This window comes from Puma concolor, chromosome C1 (assembly GCF_028749965.1).
Source record: "Puma concolor isolate L17-30 chromosome C1, mPumCon1.1.hap2, whole genome shotgun sequence".
Lineage (NCBI taxonomy): Eukaryota > Metazoa > Chordata > Mammalia > Carnivora > Felidae > Puma > Puma concolor.
This window is the reverse complement of record NC_141674.1, coordinates 17194593-17214653: the sequence shown is the minus strand read 5'-3', so window position 1 is coordinate 17214653 and position 20061 is coordinate 17194593. Positions and strand designations below refer to the sequence as shown.

The 20061-nt window shown below is 39.1% G+C and overlaps 1 protein-coding gene across 11 annotated transcripts in view; it reads left to right on the top strand.

Annotated features, from left to right (window-relative positions):
• LUZP1 (leucine zipper protein 1) overlaps window positions 1-20061 on the top strand; it is a 107483-nt gene that overhangs the window by 11925 nt on the left and 75497 nt on the right. Inside the window, exon 1 of one of the 11 annotated variants that reach the window (XM_086716002.1) lies at window positions 17116-17977. The exons of 9 other annotated variants lie outside the window; for them this stretch is intronic. The gene's annotated coding sequence lies outside the window, so the exon portion shown is untranslated. Of the gene's footprint in view, window positions 1-17115; window positions 18027-20061 lie in introns of those variants that run through there. One more of the 11 variants, XM_086715999.1, reaches the window with a different exon arrangement.

Below are 20061 nucleotides of genomic sequence, written 5' to 3'. Positions count from 1 at the left end.
AATATCCTTAGTGTTTATGTCTAACTTCTTTTAGCTACTATTTCGCAAAAGGAATACATCAGGTAGAAATTGTGTCTTTTTGGGAAGACGTAAAATTATTTTTTCCTTCTCATAATTTCTCAGGTCACTGGACCACTCCCAGTCTGTCTTGAGCTGTAGCTCAAGTCTGTCTTAGAAAAGGTTTAAAACCTCTGTTACCAGGCTTCTAGAAGCAGCCCCATTTTATCTTACTCCTGGTTTCTCCTTATCCATTCTGGTTCTACACGTTGACCATTCTATAATCCTTCTTTTCCACTTGTCAGTCTTGAGAATGGAAACTCAGCAACCATGGGCTCTCAGTATATCATTAGGAAATAATAATTAAAATACCAGTTTACAGCTCAATATTTTGGGTGGTGATAGGGAGAAAGTAATAACTCTGTTGGTAGTTTTTATCCTCTTCTTACGTGAGGAAGCTGAGCTCAGAGCAGTTACTGCCAGAGATAGTAAGGGGTGGAGGCCATTCATTTGAGCTCATATGTGAATGGTTGCTCAAGTTTGGGATCATTTTCATTATACTCTTTGTGTATTAGGGTTGAGGGGTCAAGGGAAGAGCTTGGAAATAACCATATTAAAATATAAGCCAAAAGATAACAAGCATTGTTAATCTTTTAGGCATTGCTGTCTTTAGCTATTCCTTTCTTCTAGAGATTCTTCCTTTCATTCTAAGGCATTTATAGCTCATTTTTTAAAAAATATTTATTTATTTTTGAGACAGAGAGAGACAGAGCATGAACGGGGGAGGGTCAGAGAGAGAGGGTGACACAGAATCTGAAACAGGCTCCAGGCTCCGAGCTGTCCGCACAGAGCCCAACGCGGGGCTCGAACTCGTGGACCGCCAGATCATGACCTGAGCCAAAGTCGGACGCTCAACTGACTGAGCCACCCAGGCGCCCCAGCTCATTTTTTTTTTTTTAATGTTTATTTATTTTTGACAGAGAGAGCATGAGTGGGGGAGGGTCAGAGAAAGGGAGACAGAATCCGAAGCAGGCTCCAGGCTCTGAGCTGTCAGCACAGAGCCCGACACGAGGCTCAAACCCACAGATTGCAAGATCGTGACCTGAGCTGAAGTTGGTCGCTCAACCGATTGAGCCACCCAGGCGCCCCTATTTATAGCTCATTTTTTATTGCTTAACTCCCTTCCCAAGTCCTGTGTTTATTCTTTATGAACATGGTACTTTGTATTCGCTGGCTATTTGACTTACCCCTTTCCCTATTTTATATGAATCTAAGAGTTTCCATCAGGTTAATCTGTCAATCATAACATATTTGGGTGTGCTCCTCTATTCCCATTTTATCCGAACAGAGTAATATTTTTAAAACATTATTAAAAACTTGCATTAAAAATTTTAAAAATCATATCTTGTTATTTAAGTTATATATAAGATATATAACATATATGTTTAGAAAAATACACATGTACAATTTGATCATTTTTTTTTTTTTTCCCCACAAACTGAATATATCTATGTAATTGGCACCTAGGTCAAGAACTGGTACCCAGAAGTCCCTGCTGAGTTCCTTTCCAGTTCCTGCCTCCCTTTCACCTCCCTGGGTGACTTCTAACAGTGTATATTAGTTTTGCCTGTTTTGTACTTTTGTAAACTGGAATCATACAGTGCATACTGTTTTGAGTCTGGTTCCTTTTATTCAACAATATGTTTGTGAGTAGCAAAAACTTTTAAAAGTTTTTTAGGGCTTGGAATAAAAATCAGATTCAAACTCTTTATCTTGGCATATGATGTCTTGTATAATCTGGCCCCTGCCTACTATTCCAGCTTCACCTTCTGCCAGTCTTCAATCATATCAGCTTCTTATTTATCCTTGATAAGCTCTTTGCTACCACAGGGCCTTTGTACATATGGCTCTCTCTTCCTTGAACACTCTTTTCCCTGTTCTTTGTCTGGCTGCCTTCCTCAAGCCTCAGCAGATGTATCAGAAATACTTGCCCTCATCATCTTATTTTGCTAGTCCTTTTCCGTTATTCCCTGTTACTAGCATCTTTTGCCTCCCTTCACAGCACCTATCATAATTTATAATGATATATATCTGCTTGCATAATTATTATCCGCCTTCCTCACGAGACTTCACAAGAGCAGGGAACTCATCTGTTTTGTTCATTAGTGTATACCTAGTACCTGAAACAGTGACTGACATGTAGTAGGTATTTAATAAATATTTAATGATCACATTCCCATTCAGCACCTTTGTTCCCATTATCATTTGTCCTTTTCTGTTCTTATGCTGTTTAACTATTTAAACTTTTCCATCCTTCAAGGCTCAGCTCAATTCCCCTCTATGAAGTCTATGCTGACTTCATAAATTTACTTTGCAAAAGTAAATCTTCTCAACATTTTCACATTTGTTGCTGATAACCCTCGTGTTCTTGGGAAGTTATACTGGCATGTATCTTATCTACCTTGGTGGGTCAAAACCCCCCCCCCCCCACCAAAAAAAATCTTGCCGCTTGTAATGCCAATACCTTTTATGTTCTTAGTTAATTTCACTAGTCTGTATCTTTACCTAATTGGATCAGAGCTTCTTCATCAGAAGCTAAGTTGTTTTAGCCAGTACTCCCCTCAGTTCCTTTCACTGAGCTTTGCACATAGTAGGCCCTCAGTAGACTTTTTGATGATTGATCGTAATGATGCTTATGTACAGGTAGCAATTTTAATTTTTCAGGCTTAGTTACATGGACTCCTTTTATTAGAATTTAGCTTAGTGTTTTCTCTAATCCAGAGGTTGGGAGTGCCCCAACTGCTTCAGGAGTTATAACAATTATTAGGGTGTGAAAGTACAGGAGTCCAGTCCTGTTGCCACAAAGCACATACTCCTTTGGAATCTGTGACTAGCAAAGAAGTAACTATGCACCGTTCCTTCTTGGAAAGATGCTTAATCAGTGCTTGTGTAATGCTCTCAGATTGGAGTTATTAACTGAAATGAGATATGAGGTAGTACCTCACTTGAACTATTTTGTTGAATAACATTTTATTTTGATGTCAACAATGAAAATTCCAATCCAATTAACTGTGTTTAAAACTACCTTCTCTGACTTGGGCCACTAAGCTGTCTCAGTAGTCCTTCCTTTTTTATTAAAGGCAGAAGAATATATGTACTAATATTGTATATACTTACTTTAAACCAATTTAAATGCAAATTTAAATTAGTAGTAACTGGGATGATTTAACTTAATATACATGTGGTACAATTGGGTGATACATGTAAATTTAAAAAAAATTTTTTTAATGTTTATTTACTTTTTTTGAGAGAGAGAGACAGTGTGAGTGGAGGAGGGTCAGAGAGAGAAGGAGATGCAGAATCTGAAGCAGGCTCCAGGCTTTGAGCTGTCAGCATAGAGCCTGATGTGGGGCTCGAACCCACGGACTGTGAGATCATGACCTGAGCCGAAGTCACATGCTGACCAAGTGAGCCACCCAGGCGCCCCAAATGTAAAATATTTTAAAGAGGTGCCTAATATGTATTTTAATGATTATTTTGACTTTTTTTTTTTTTTTTAAGTTTATTTATTCACTTAGAGAGCTAGAGCCTGCGCTCTTGCAAATAAGGAAGGGAGAGAATCCCAAGCAGGCTCTGTACTGCCAGCATGGAGCCCAATGAGGGGCTCCAACCCACGAACTGTGAGATCATGACCTGAGCCAAAACCAAGAGTCTGACGCTTAACTGACTGAACCACCCAGGTGCCCCTTGACTTTTTTTTTTTTTTTTTAATTTAAGTAAACTCTGCACCCAGCATGGGGCTTGAACTCATGATCCAGGGATCAAGAGTTGCATGCTCTACAGACTGAACCAGCCAGGTGCCCCATTTTGACTTTTCTGGTGGAATTATACCAGAAGATTGTGGGGTAATTTAGTAGTTGTTTTTATGGAAACATTGGAGCAGAGGTACTTAAATTTCTGAGAGATGTTGGAGTAATTTTGTTCAGAGTCTTCTGTTATTTTTGTCTCTAACTTACTTTATAAATGTTTTATAAAACCAGTCTATTTGCTTTTTACCCTTTTTACTCCAACTAGGTCAAAATAAGAAGTATAATTAAAATGCATTTACATTTATCCATACTTTAGAGCACCACTGGACTTCATTAACTAAAAGTTTTCTTTTGAAATGTGAGGAGACAAGTGATAAACTATGGGAATTCATTATAAGAAGTGACTTTCAGTGTGGATTACAAAGGTAGTGTGTACACAACCCAATCTCTTAGAAATTCACAGCAGAATTGGTTGTAACATTGGCTTCTAGGCATCACGAGATCTTAGAGTATGTTTCTGAATCATTCACTTTTAGTCAAGTAAACTTTTATTAAGTGTGGTTTGTTGTATTCTGATTCTTTGACAATTGGTTATCTATTTGTGTCTTAGTTTCATTCCTTGACCATTTTGATTAGATAGTGCTTTACGTTTTGAGATTATTTAAAACTACATGGTTCCAGTTCTGCAGCCTCAGAAAGCCTCATTTTTTCCATCTTTATAATGGGGAGAGTGGTTGTGAGGATTAAGTAATTTAATGTACAGAAGCATTTAGGTCATAATGCCTGGTACACAGTAACTATTAGTCTTTTCAGTTTTACATTTTTGTTTACCCAAAGAAAAGAAGAAAAATTTCCTCTTTTCATTATTTTTAAAATTAATGTGATTTAGTCTAAAGTCAGATAACCTCTTTATATACTGGGCAGACAAGAAAGCACTCAAGAATTTTTGGGGCGCCTGGATGGCTCAGTCTGTTAAGCATCTGACCTTGGCTCAGGTCATGATCTTGCCATTTGTGAGTTCGAGCCCCGCGTCAGGCTCTGTGCTGACAGCTCAGAGCCTGGAGCCTGCTTCGGATTCTGTGTCTCCCTCTCTCTCTGCCCCTCTCCTGCTCATGCTGTGTCTCTGTCTCTTAAAAGTAAATAAACGTTAAAAAAAAAAAACTCAAGAATTTTTAAAAGCTTAATTTTAACTTTACTAATTTTTTTAATGTTTATTTATTTACTTTGAGAAAGGGAGGGAGAGAATCCTAAGTAGGCTCCACACTGACACGAGGCTCCATATCACAACCTGTGCCAGTATCAGGAGTGGGACACTTAACCTACTGAGCCACCCAGGTGACCCTTAACTTTACTAATTTCTGATGAAGCTAAGTAGCTTTCTCAGTGACTAGTTTGTTTATTCATTTGAGAGAGAGAGCGAGCATATGGGAAAGAGGGGCAGAGTGAGAGAGAATCTCAAGCAGGCTCCGCACCCAGGGCAGAGCCCATGGCAGGGCTCCATCCCTTGACCCTGGGATCTTGACCTGAGCCAAAATCAAGAATCGGAAGGTCAAATGACTGAACCACCCAGGTGCCCATCAGTGACTAGTTTAATTTCCTTTATTAATCTATTTTCCTTGAATGACTCACCCTTAGCCCAAATATTGGCTATGTGGTTATGATTGGTACAAGGGAGAGACAATTTCTGGATGTTTTAGTCAGTTCTTCATCACTTAAAGATAGACCCTACAACTGGAAATTGAGACTAGTGGTGAGATAATATATGAGAATATTTCAAACCATTGTAGTTGTTGAAAATTATTTATTTTTCTTTTGAAAGTTATTTAAAAATAATTTTTAAAAATTATAAAGTAAGAATTATTTAAAAATCTGGTTATGGAATTTTTGGATAGTGATACTTATATTGTTAGCCATTTACTTTTGCTTTTTCTAAGTACAGATCACAAATGATTTTATAACATTATTTATGATATTTGTCAGGTACTATCTTTTTTTAAAATTTTTTTTTTTAACGTTTATTTATTTTTGAGACAGAGAGAGACAGAGCATGAACAGGGGAGGGTCAGAGAGAGGGAGACACAGAATCTGAAATAGGCTCTAGGCTCTGAGCTGTCAGCACAGAGCTCGACGCGGGGCTTGAACTCACTGACCGAGATCATGACCTGAGCCGAACTCGGCCGCTTAACCGACTGAGCCACCCAGGCACCCCTGTCAGGTACTATCTTAAGCATTTTATGTACATTATTTCATTTACTCGTTCATTTAATAAATATTTATTGAGTGCCCGCCATGTGTCAGGCACATAATCTTATTTAATCCTCACCACACCCATGAAATAGGTATATTGTTTATTATTTTAGCCCCATTTCACAGATGAGGAATTGGGGCACAGAGAAGCTTTGTATTTTGTCCAGTGTCACAAAATCGTCCAGGGTCAGATTTGGCATTTTTAAAAAATTTTGAATGACAGTTGCTAAAATCTAGGCATAAGTTACTTCTATGTCAGATTTTTTTCTTTAGAAGGATATATATATCTATATAACTTTATAAAATAGGCTTCAAGGCCAGCACAGAGCTCAGTGCAGGGCTTCAACTCACCACCTTGACATCAAGACCTGAGCTGAGATCAAGACTGACTGACCACCCAGGTGCCCCTATATATGTATTTTTTTTTAAGATTTTATTTTTAAATAATCTCTATACCCAGTGTAGGGCTTGAACTCATAACCTGGAGATCAAGAATCGCATGTTCCACCAACTGAGCCAGCTAGGTGCCATTTTAGAAGAAGGAAATACATATATATTAGGGCGTGCGCACACACACACACTCACGCTCACACACAGGGGAGAGGGAGAGGGAGAATCCCAGGCAGGCTCCACACTGCCAGTACAGAGCCTGAGGATGAGCGGCTTGATCTCACTGTGAGATCGTAACCTGAACTGAAATTAAGAGTCAGATGCTTAATCGACTGAGCCACTCAGGTGCCCCTAGGAGAAGGATATTAATCAAATTTTGAAGTATGTGGTAAATAGGTTACAGTCAAAGTACTTAGAGCAGGATGTGTTAGGCTAGGTAAGTTAAGCTAGGATAATTTCCTCTCTTTCACCAAATCCATCTCAAAACAAAAACCAACAAAAGAACAAAAGACAACTTTGAAGTTCCTTCATTTGGAGAATTCCAATTTACCCAAACTAGCCTGAACCAAATGTAAATTTTCAAGAAGAATGGATGTAAATAACTGTATTAAATACTGTTGCTTCAGAGGCACTCTGGGAGCCAGTGTTATGGAAGCATGATAGTTTAATTGTTCAAATTAAACAACCTCAGTTATTATCCACAGTATCAACTTTGCTGATTTTTACATAGAACTGCTTTTCAGGTTTTCAGTTTTGTTAGCTGTAGTTTTATGGTTGTCTCTGAGGGGTATCTATAAGGTAATATGACTGCTTTTTGAAAACCAATATCAGAAGTTTCCAAAAAGAAGCAATTATATATTTATTTTATTTATTTTTTTTTTATTTTTGGGATAGAGAGAGACAGAGCATGAACGGGGGAGGGGCAGAGAGAGAGGGAGACACAGAATCGGAAACAGGCTCCAGGCTCTGAGCCATCAGCCCAGAGCCCGACGCGGGGCTCGAACTCACGGACCGCGAGATAGTGACCTGGCTGAAGTCGGACGCTTAACCGACTGCGCCACCCAGGCGCCCCAATATATATGTTAATGAGACTTCCAAACTGAAATGTTTGGTGTACTTCTTTTGGATTTGCCTTTAGAGCATATTGCACATTCAATCCTGACAAGTCTTCATTTTGGGAGAGTTATATTTAACTTTTGAAGATAAGCAAGTCTGGTGAATGAAGTGAGTAATCAGTTATGGTTTTTGGTAATACATGAGATGTAATTCTAAGAGGTGGACACTAGGATTTTTGTGTGAGCCTTGTGTGTAAGGCTTGTCTTTGAGCATCTGCAAATAGAATTATAAGAAGGTTTTGAGCCTTGGCGGCATTGTAGGATGAGTCTTGCTTCCCAAGATGACTTAAATAACAGCACTGATTTTGAACCTGTATAAATAGAAATCACTGTTTGAATATAACTTGCTTAATGTATTCTTGATGGAATTGAGATTCTCTATAATGAAAGCATTATCTTGTATTAATATCAATATTTTACATATAGCCTTTAAAAATTAGTTTCTTTTGGGGCACCTGGGTGTCTCAGTCAGTTAAATGCCTACTCTTGATCTCTGATCAGGTCATGATCTCATGGTTCCTGAGATCGAGCCCCGTGTTGGGCTTTGTGCTGACAGTGTGGAGCCTGGTTGGGATTCTGTTTCTCTCTCTCTCTCTCTCTCTCTCTCTCTGCCCCTCCCCTGTTCTCTCTCTCTCTCAAAAATAAATAAACTTAAAAAAAATTGGTCTCTCTTTTTCTGTCTAAAAAGTAAGTATTTTAAAAAAGAAAAGAGTCTGCTGAGAGGCAAATATATATAGGAACAGATTTGAACTTCATTATGATTAAAAGGTGAAATATATTTTCTTGACCCACTTACCCAGGCATTATGTGTGTAGACTTTCTGTAAGACTGAAAGAGTTCAGATAGAAAAATGGTATCATTTACCTTGCTCTGATAACGTTTCCTGTTTCTAAAAATAAAGAAATCTCTGGTTTTATCTAGTTTCAAGTTTACTGGGTAAGTTAAATGCTGAGCAAGATAAATGTAGTTAATTTTTGGCTCTTTAAACCTTGGAATAGCTTTATCACAAATGTGCTGTCTTCCCAATTACCTGGGGGTATTTATCTTATTTAGGCCATCTTAGTGATTTGTGTCTAGTATCAGTGAATAAGCAGAATTATAATTGAAAATTTTCTAAGGATTCTTAGTCATTGAGGAATAATAATAAAACCTAACATTTATGGACTATGTGCCAGCCACTGTATTTAAGTGCTTTTTATATCTTTATTTAATCTTACTCTCAACAGTCCCTTGGGGTAGGTACTATTATTATCCCCGTTTAATAGATGAAAAATCCTTAAGATAAGAGATCAGTTTGCCTAAAGTCAACCCAACTGGTGAATGCCAAGCTAGGATTTGACTCCTGAGTGTGCTGTTGAATGTTACAATGAGCACATGACGATTTTATGAACTGTGTGCATTTAAGATCACTATTCCCTGAGTAAATGAGGTCAACATTGGCTTATGTTCCCTAGCATAGGAAGAATATCATTTTTAGATCTTGATAAACTTAAAGATGTATTAAATATCTTTAAAATGGAAGACTGCTCCAGATACACAGAAACTGAATGAGTATTGAAGATAGTACAAAGGTAGTGTAGGTTTTTTGTGTGACAAAGAAATGGTTGCTGGTAGGTTTATATCAGGAATAGCAGTTTTTATGCTTTCTGCCACAGCTGTACTGGAGTATGATAGGAGATATTCTTAATACAATTTTATAAAATGATATACTTTCCAACTAAATTTTTTTTTTTTTTGTAGGAATTTGAGGACTGATGATTATGTTAGGCTTGTTTTAAAACTTGATCCAGAAGTGATTTGAAAGAGACTATCAGAATCCTAAAGAAGTCTGATGAAAAAATAGTTGGGTTGGTAGTGAGGCAGTTAATGGAGCAGGGAGAAATAATAAGGTAGGAGGGATAAAATTTCAGATCATAAAAGCCAAGAAGAGCGGGATTAGAGCAGAAATAGAGGAGGTAGGTGGCTGTTCATTAAGTGGGTATAATCCAGAAGAGTGCAGAGAATCTTTATGGAAGAGAGGTAGAGAGGAGACAAGGAACACTGGCTTCATTTACATTTTTTGTCAGTTTCACATCAAATTTAAAAGCCAATAATTTAGTCTATTCAATTTATAGTACCTGTTTTATATTCAACTCAGGGCTAATTAATGTGGACAAAACAAAAAGACCAAAAAAGTGCTGTATATATAGCCTTTGTTTCTAAGGAATTTAAAATTCTAATTGGGGAGACAGTACCTGGTTTTTGAAACAGTTCTATGGCAGGGGCGCCTGGGTGGCTCAGTCGGTTAAGCATCCAACTTTGGCTCAGGTCCTGATCTTGCAGTTCGTGAGATTGAGCCCTGCGTCAAGCTCTGTGCTGACACCTCAGAGCCTGGAGCCTGCTTCGGATTCTGTGTCTTCTTTCTCTGCCCTTCCCCTGCTCATGCTGTCTCTCAAGAATAAATAGACATTAAAAAAAATAAATAAAAAAAAACAAACAAACAGTTCCATGACAATATTGGATCATATGTAAATGCCACAATGGGTGATACTGACTGTTGATTCCAGAGCCTGGATTTCATAAACCAGTCATATTTCAAAAGAACTTTTTGTTTTCTAAGTAAGGACACAAAATTGAAAAACTAACTTTTTGTCTAATTACCACTGTTTCATAAAAGATGGAACATTTTAAAACAGTTAAGTGAAAGGGCATAGTCTCAGATGAAAGTTTTTTTTTTTTTTAATTTTTTTTTTCAACGTTTATTTATTTTTGGGATAGAGAGAGACAGAGCATGAACGGGGGAGGGGCAGAGAGAGAGGGAGACACAGAATGGGAAACAGGCTCCAGGCTCTGAGCCATCAGCCCAGAGCCTGACGCGGGGCTCGAACTCACGGACCGCGAGATCGTGACCTGGCTGAAGTCGGACGCTTAACCGACTGCGCCACCCAGGCGCCCCTCAGATGAAAGTTTTTATATTGAGTAATTTAGCCGTATGGAAAATTTAGTATTCTTTGGTGAAAATGTCACAATCTATGGCACAGTGGTAAATGCTCTAGGAGGTCTGTTGTTATGCTATGGACTTATGTCAAAATGACAGGTAATAGTTTAGTGAGATTAGTCTGGGCTGAAGTGGTCTGTGAGGTCTTCATGGAGTCAGACTAGAGTTTTACAATGATAGGATATGAATAGACAGAAAGGAGGGGGATGGTTTTCCAGGCCAGGGCAACACAAGAACAAAGATACTGAGGTTGGGATAAACTTATATTATTGACTGGACCCAAGAATACTTGTCTACTCCACCCTTGAGGATCACTGTTGGGGCAGCCTTGACCTGGCAACCTTGTTTTCCTCCTTCAGACATCTGTAGTTGCTGGGAGCCCCCACTTGGTCTATATAGCAGGCATGCCAACCCCACAGCCAGACTAGGATCTGAAATGGCAGTGGGGGTGGGGCCTCGGGCTCTCCTTGGATAGTGTTAGTCTCTCATGAGCTGATCCTGACCTGTGTTGCTCCCAAAGTAGCTTGGCCCCCTGCCTGCCCCATAGGCAGCACCTAACAAGTAAACACACCTAAATAGTCATCTACCACAAAGATGCCTGTGAGGAGGTAGGCCTTCTCACCTGCTGTCCTACTAAACAACTGCTTTGGTGCCAGGGAATATCACCAGGGGAGGAGAGGGTGTCCAAGAGTGGGGACTTCTGTTGTAAAAGAGGCCTCCCAGGCCACTTAACTCAGGGAGGATCACCATTTTTCTCTGCCTGGATTAGCTTGGATGCCAGCCAGGCTGTTCCATCCATCCATCTACTCAGAACCGTGTCTCCTCTGTGGGGTCCCGTATGGGATTGTGAGGCGTGGGGTGGTGAGGAAGAGCTGTAAGTGAGTGCTGGGGAAGAAGGAGCTCTGCATGCGTCAGGGCCAGGAGGTCAGACCTTACAATCAGTACACTGGCCGCAGGCGCAAGCCCCGCTTCTAAGGGGTTAGCTTTATCTAGTTGCTAAGCGGTTAGCTGTATCTAGTTGGACACCTCGGGATCCACACAGTTGCAAATTGGAAGTTTTCTGTTGAAGTGTGTACTTCAACTGAAAAAATAATGTTTCAGAAAAGTTTTCAAGTTCCAACAGTTTTTTTTTTTTTTTAAATTTTTTTTTTTTTTTTTCAACGTTTATTTATTTTTGGGACAGAGAGAGACAGAGCATGAATGGGAGAGGGGCAGAGAGAGAGGGAGACACAGAATCGGAAACAGGCTCCAGGCTCTGAGCCATCAGCCCAGAGCCCGACGCGGGGCTCAAACTCACGGACCGCGAGATCGTGACCTGGCTGAAGTCGGACGCTTAACCGACTGCGCCACCCAGGCGCCCCAAGTTCCAACAGTTTTTATTCACTACTGAAAGTTCTGAAAGCATCTTCTTTCATTCTAAAAACAATAAACCACTTTCTGTGGACTATGGAAAAAAAAATAATACTTGCCTGCTCCAAGAATAGAGTTTAGATTATGGACTAGGAGGAGATAAGATTAGTGTGGTAATGCTCAGATTATGAACAGTCTTGAACATTATACTGAGGAATTTGGACTTGCTCTTGCTACCACTTAGGAACCACTGAAGGTAAGGCACTGATAAATTAGGAATTGTAGACTGATTAATCAGGAGGTGTTATATAAATTATTGGAAAGGAAGCCAGTTAAGGATTTTTGTAGAAATTCAGGTGTGGTTTTCTATCTATCAAGACCTGAATTTAGGAGTTAAAAAAAAAAGTATATTAGAAGTTTTGAAGAAGGGAGAGTTAGGAGTTAATGATGTTATGGAGAAAGAAAGTAAGCTCTAAGGTTATGAGATTGGTAGAGCTGGTGGCATTTGTGATATTAGTTAACTAAAGTTGGGGAGGACCTAAGGGGTTAGCCTTTTTGCCTCAGATTCTCTGCTGTGTTACTCTATATCCACATGCTTTTTTGACATCATTTATTTGAGATATATTGAGATTCTCTAAAATTCCCTTGGGATTGAACTGGAAGTTAAAAGGTTTCCTTTTTTAGAAACACTCATTTAGAGGAAATATATATAGTATATTTCAAACCACTAAACATTGTATAAGTTCTTAGTTACGGAAATTGTACCCTAATAAATATCATTGTTAGTTAGATTATCAGATTATCAGGTGCAGAGGGATTTTTGGAATTTTTGTTACTTTAGAATGTTTTCATTTAGCAGAATTTGTCCTCTATATATTAACAGATTAATATTATCATTTCATTAACATCTACTATATATCAGGATCTGATGTCTACTATTTAAAACTACTGCATGAAATAGGTATTGTTACTCCTACTTTATAGATGAGGAAACTGAAGCTCAGAGAGGGTTTGAGAAATGTCCCTGGGGGAGAAGTAGAGTTAGGATTCAAGATCTCTGTGACACAGAATCTATGTTCTTTCTTCTTCTCTGTTCTTGGATTAGGGGTCATAAGAATAGGAATAAGGAGAGGAGGGTAAGATAGATTACCCAGATTAGACAGTAATTCAAATCAGTGAAGTGCTACCCAAATATTAACTGGTGTTATCTGGCCTTTTCCACCCTGTCTGCATGTGCAGGGGTGGGAGTGGGGATGGTGTAAAAGACCAAATATGATCTAGCCATAGTTCTAGTCAAGGACATTCACTTATCTTTTGGATAATGTCTCTCAAAGCCTTTTGTACAGCTTTCAATAAACCCTTTATAAAAATGTCCAATTCAGAAAATAAAACAATTATTGACAGTTCTGCAAATTGCTGGCCTGGCAAATGAAATCTAAGGAAGTTTCAGGGTCCAGCTTCTGGGAAAGTGGGATTGAAGGTCATTCCCCTTGAAAATGTAGTTAGTGCTGGACACTAGCTGTCATTGATACATAGCACAATTTGGGGGATGTTCCTCTCTTCATTCTCCCTGTCATCCACACCCATAAAAGTTTTTAGTTTTTCTTCATGTGTGCTGGTGTAATTTCTTCAAAGTTCTCTCTCTTCAGTATTATAAAGAGAGCTCAGCCCCCCCCCCCCCCCCCCTCCACCTCATTCCTGATGTTCCTTTACCAGCTGCTTGTATTGGGGCTAGTAGAACCTGTGCACAAATGTGAGCAAAGTCCTAGGTTCTTAATTTTTTCTCTCAACATTTCCTCCATCTCCTAACCCATAACTGAAAACAAGTTTTTTTCCTCTGATGAATGCTATTATTTGTAGTTTTGTTAGTCGAATACTTTGCCACTCCTTGGACAGTGGGAACAATTAATGTATTTCTAGTCCTTCACTGTCACTTCTAGATCATTGTTTTGCCATTTTTGCATGGCTTCTGATTTTTCAAAGTTCCTGCCATCTGCTCTCCTCTGTTTTAATTTTGTTTGGTGACTTTCAGGATGCACATGGATCACTTTTCTTCCCCATCCCATTTCCTAGTACGTACTTTGTCTAGTACCTCAGTTTTGTCAATTACTGTCTCATCCTTAACTCTCTTTATTGAGTCCTTCCTTTGAGAATTGGAATACACTGAAGTCTTTTCTATCTTAAATAAAGAAAACCCTCTGCCTTTCTTTTAGAGTTATTGCCATATTTTTTTCTTTTACTCTCAAACATCTAAAAAAAGAGTATTCTGTATACTGCCTTTTCATTTACACTGGTTTTTTAGTATCTTTCCTGTCTTGTTTCTTTCTGCTCCCAATACTTTACCGTAAGTGCCCTTTCAAAACACCCAGTGCCCATATATTCCGTCATTTTCATAGCCTTTGTCTTCCTTAATCTCTCTTCAGTATTGGAGCTATTGATCATCATCTTCCTTGGACCTCTGTTCTTTGACTAGGAGTTAAAAATATTTGTGTTTGGCCCCATCTAGCCTGGTAAGGCCATTTTACGTGGAACTTGGCTGGTTGTTTGACTCTGATGTTCATCTTGGGACCTGTACTGACTAGCAGAGAAGGGGTGGAGCTGGTTGGCACTGTGCATCTCATAGTGCTCTGTACCCTGTGGACTTTTAAGTAAATAATTTATTTGACTTGCTAGTCTTCCTGTTCTCTCTCATCCTCTCTCCCTAATCCTGCTATGGCTTGTTTGTAAAATGGATTGCCCACTTCTGCTCTTGACTCTGGTTATATACTATAGTATATAAAAGCATACATGTTTTCTTTATTTAATTTTTAAATGTTTATTTTGAAAGGAGAGCGAGTGTGAGTGGGGGAGGGGCAGAAAGAGAGGGAGAGCAAGAATCCTAAGCAGGCTTCCCACTGTCAGAGCAGAGCCCAGTGCGGGGCTTGATCTCACAAACCCTGGGATCATGACCTGAGATGAAATCAAGAGTTGGACGCTCAACCAGCTGAGCCACCCATGTGCCCCAGACATGTCTTTTTATAGAGCAGACTCTGGGAAAGAATGATATGAATTAAGTTCTTTGGTAAACTCATGTGAGATTTGAAATGCTCCAGAAAACTTGGGAAAGTTTAATGAATATCAAGTAGTGGCCTTAATGAGAAAATTTTTATGCCTTCTCTTTTATTTTAGTATTTTCATGGAAGGCTATTTCTGGGGGAAAAAACAGATTCTATCGCAGCAAAAATAATTACACTGAAATCTCAGTATAATAGAATTTCTAAGCCCCATGTATTTTTAGGGGTATTTGCTATAATAACACTGTACTGTTACAGTTCCCTGGAGTTTGGAGTTAGGATTTTGACCTGAATTTGCCAAGACAGTTTCAGAAAGTTGTAGAGATAGCTGAGAAGTAGTGGCATGAGCAAATGTGGGTTAGGCTAATAGAAATTTAGTAGAGCAAATTTTTGAGATGACATGATTTTTTTGAGAAGGAAACAGTATTGAGTAATGCCACTTTTTGTTGTTGTTTTGCTATGTTAAATGACCACTGAAGGCTTGTATCCCGAAATTTTTTTTATCCTTAGAGATTTGAGTCATTCTCTGTTCTTAGATGTTTATCACCTTCCTGTACAGGAAATGGAATTATTCAGCCTAGAGAGATGATAAAGAGCTTTGGACAGAGTCTGGAGGTTCTGGTTCAGTTTTCGTCATTATTTACCTATATATAGACTTGAGCAACTCACTTTACTCTTTGGGCTTCATATTTGTCAAATGAGAAGATGAAGTAAATAATTTCTGAAAAGATAACTACCATTTTAATTTGAGATGTTTTGATAAAAATCCATTCACAATGACTCTCAAAGTCAATTTACCAATTAGACATGTGATAATTTGTACTGATAAGTTCGTGACAATTTGTATTAAGAGATAAGAGTTTACAGTATATCGTTTGACACGTAAGAAATACAGTGGAGCTATAACTTCAAAATGGTAGAATAGATGCTCACATCAGCAGCAGTGTTAAATGGATTATAAATTTACTAGAGCGGTGCCTGGCTCAGTCGGTTATGTGTCTGACTCTTGATTTCGGCTCAGGTCATGATCTCATGGTTTGTGAGTTTGAGCCCCATGTCAGCATGGAGTCTGCTTGAGATTCTCTCTCTCCCTGTCTCTGCCCCTCCTCTGCTCACGTGCTTTCTCTCTTTCAAAAATAAATTAAAAAAAAATTTACTAGAGAACATGACTGAACTATGGAGATCCTAAAATGTGAAATCACATGGAAAACAGGTAAAATGGCAGAGTGAAATAATATTAATAGTAGCTAATGACATTTGGTTAGCACTTACTCTATGCCTGCCACTATTCTCAGATGATTTTATAACGCATTGAGTCCTTAAATAATTCTGTATGGTAGTTACTATCCCCATTTTACACGAGGACACTGAAGCACAGTTAAGCAGCTTGTCCATACGGCTATTAAGTGACATATTGTATGACTAGGTTTGTGTGACTCCAGAGTCTCTGTTCCACATACATGTATCTGTTACATGTTAACATCAAGAGTGCATACACATGAAGGTATATAGTGGTGGGAACAAAGTATAGTTCATATATTCAATGTTTGACTAGGTTATTGTGTTTGCTTCCTTAAGCCATGTATTATAATATCTTAACATAATTTTCATTACATGTTACAATTATATTATTTTAGTAATATTCACTCACATTTACTGACTATATGGCTTGGGTTTGAATTCCAGCCCTACCACATGATTTTTGTGTAAACTTGGGAAAGGAACTCTACCTCTTTGTGCCTCAATTTACTCATTTGAAAAATGGAGTTAGTAATACCTGCCTCCTAGTGTTGTGAGAAATAAATGAGTTGATGCAAAGGCTTAGAATGACAGGAAGTAAACATGTAGTAAATGTTGGCTGTTAAGCTTTTAACTTTTCCAAGTACCTTAAATACCATTTCCTTCAAATAACATTCCTTTTTTTTTTTTTTTAAAGTTGATTTTGAGGGGCGCCTGGGTGGCGCAGTCGGTTAAGCGTCCGACTTCAGCCAGGTCACGATCTCGCGGTCCGTGAGTTCGAGCCCCGCGTCAGGCTCTGGGCTGATGGCTCAGAGCCTGGAGCCTGTTTCCGATTCTGTGTCTCCCTCTCTCTCTGCCCCTCCCCTGTTCATGCTCTGTCTCTCTCTGTCGCAAAAATAAATAAACGTTGAAAAAAAAAATTTAATAAAGTTGATTTTGAGAGAGAGCTAGTGCACCTGTGCACAAGCGGGGGAGGGGCAGAGAGAGGGAGAGACAGAATCTTAAGCAGGCTGCATGCCATCAGTGCAGAGCCTGATGTGGGGCTCAAACCCATGGACTATGAGATTATGACATAAGCTGAGATCAAGAGTCAGATGCTTAACCAACTGCAACACCCAGGCACCCCTCAAATGACATTCCTATGTGAGAGGTAGGGTCTAGAGTCTAGCCTATTTATTTCATTTATTTATTTTAAATGTATTTATTTATTTTGAGAGTGTGAGCACATGTTTGTGTGAGCAGGGAAGGGGCAGAGAGAAAGGGAGAGAGAGAATCCCAAGCAGGCTCCATGTTGTCAGTGCAGAGCCAGATGTGGGGCTTGCTCTCACGAACGGTGAGATCATGACCTGAGCTGAAAATCGAGTCAGATGCTCAACCCCCTGAGCCACCCAGGCACCCCTAGGGTCTAGCATATTTAGACCTATTTTACAAATGAGAATTCCATGAAGCAAGTTGTCTTAAGGACACCAGATCAGAATTAAATGGAATAAAATTTAAAAGGTTATTTAACCCTGGTCTGAAAGAGAAAACAAATGGCTTGGGATGAGTGTCGTGTAATAGTCACCTCTCTTGTATAAGTAGGACAAGTCTGTGGTGTTTGGAATGGGAAGGAAGATCATTCCTAGCTACTCATTTCTTGTTCCAGTCCTTGATTCACTTCCGCTCTTAGAGGGGGATGTTGCTGCGTCATTCCTATGTCCTGGTGTAGCCATCTAGCAAGCTGAGAAACAACATTTGAAGGGTATCAGATTGGCTGGGAACTGAGAAAAAACAGTGTACCTTTTCTATGTGGAAGAAAAGGTAAAACGAATGGGAGACGTGAACTACTAGTATGAGCTGATGCTGTCATGTGAGTTTTATGGATTTAACTCTTGACTTGCTTCAACTGAATCCCAATCTTGTGTCGTGTGTCAGTTTTCTGCAGTTGTTTAGAGGCATTTTTAGGATTTAAAATGCTTCTAGCTTTTTTTTTTTCTTAAACCGGTTTTATGCGGCTTGATACATCTCAGCTGTCAGCACTTGATTTTGCTGCAGTATGTACTGCATGCTCTCTGCATTGCTGTAACCAGATCTTGGTAAGACTTGCCATTCCATCTCTTTGACGAAAAGATTTCTGTGTATCTCTTTTCAGGCTAGTTTGCTGTAGCATTGGAGGCTCTTCCCTACTCCTTGGAAAAACCTAAAAAGCGTTTCTATTTTGAGAAGTGACCTTGTGTTGGGGTTTCTCTTGGCTAGGATTTCCCCAGCTAACGGCTGTTAGCTTTCCCTTAGCTCTAAAACATAGGAACAGTGTCTTCAGCAAATGTATATTGTACCTGTCCATGCAAGAGACTACTACTAGTCACTGGAAATGCAGAGTATAAAAATTGAAGCATATTGCATTAGAGTGAATAATGATTAAGGATAGATGAAGCAATACTATATCAAGGGAGTTTTAGAATCATGCAGACCTTGATTTAATTCCCAGTTCTGCCTTTTATTCCCAATGTGACCCTGGTCAAATTGCTTACCTTTCCCAAATCTCAATTTTCTCATCTATAAAACCTAGTTCTTAGGATTGTTTTAAGGTTTGAGAGAATAAATTGATAACCCTGAACAGAACGCATGATACAGTGCTGTGAAATGTTTACTAACCTTCCTGAAGTTGATGGGGTTCCTCCTTAAAATTGGGATATTAGTACTTAGTTCAGCCTTGTTGTAAAGATGAAGTGAGAGTAGAGGGATGCCCGGGTGGCTCGGTTGAGTGGTCAACTCTTGATTTTGGCTCAGGTCATGACCTCATGGTTTGTGAGCTCAAGTCCCACATCGGGCTCTGCACTAATTGTAGAGCCTGCTTGAAATTCTCTCTCTCCCTCTCTTTCTCTGTCCTTCCCCTGCTCTCATGCTTGCTCGCTCTCTCTCTGTCTCAAAATAAGTAAACATTTTTAAAAAAAGATAAAATGAGAGTAGATAGGTAGCTGGCATGTAGATATTACATGTGCAATAAAGAACTGGAACAACTGGAATACTTGAGGCAATATTTCTTTTGGAGAAACAAATTGAAATACTACCCAAATCATACCAGCAACTAGTCAGTGCTATTTCAGCAGTCTGTTTGTGTTACTCTTGCTGTGCTGAGCTAAATATGTGCATTTCCAGTTGTATTTTGCCGGTGATTCATTATTTCCTCAGTTTATCTCAAGGTCCAGGCCTTTCTTTTTTATGCATAATCATGTTCTACTCATTCTCAAAGATGAGCTTAAATTTTACCATGGAGCTCTTATAAGTCACTCCACAGAAATGATTTGTCTCACTTCTAAATGCCATTATGACACTTAGCATGGACTTATACATAATATTTTTGCTCCCATTATCTGGCTGAAGTTGTATTCCTTCTTAAAGATTTTTTTTTTTTTTTTAGGTTATTTATTTTGAGACAGTGCACAAGCAGGGGAGGGGCAGACAGAGAAGGAGAGAGAGAGAATCCCAAGCAGTCTCTGCATTGTTAGCTCAGAGCCCAGTGTGGGGCTTGAATTCATGAACCGTGAGGTCATGACTGGAGCTGAAGCCAAGAGTCGGACGCTTAACTTACTGAGCCACCCAGGTGCCCCATATTCCATTCCTTCTTAAAATCTTGTGTAGATGTCTTCCATGAAACCTTTCCTAACTCATACATCAAGTCTTTTCTGTACTTCTGTTATTGTACATCTTCTGTAGCACTTGTTGCACTTAGCACATTGTTACACTTTTGTCTACTTATAATGAACTGTGACTATCATAAGAACAGAGTATTTTGTTCTCTGTATTCCTATTTTATAGCACATGCCTGGCTCACCATGTAATAAATTGAGAGTTCGATGCATCAACCTTGTGTTGGTATTTTTCTTTTTCCAACCCCAAAAGGA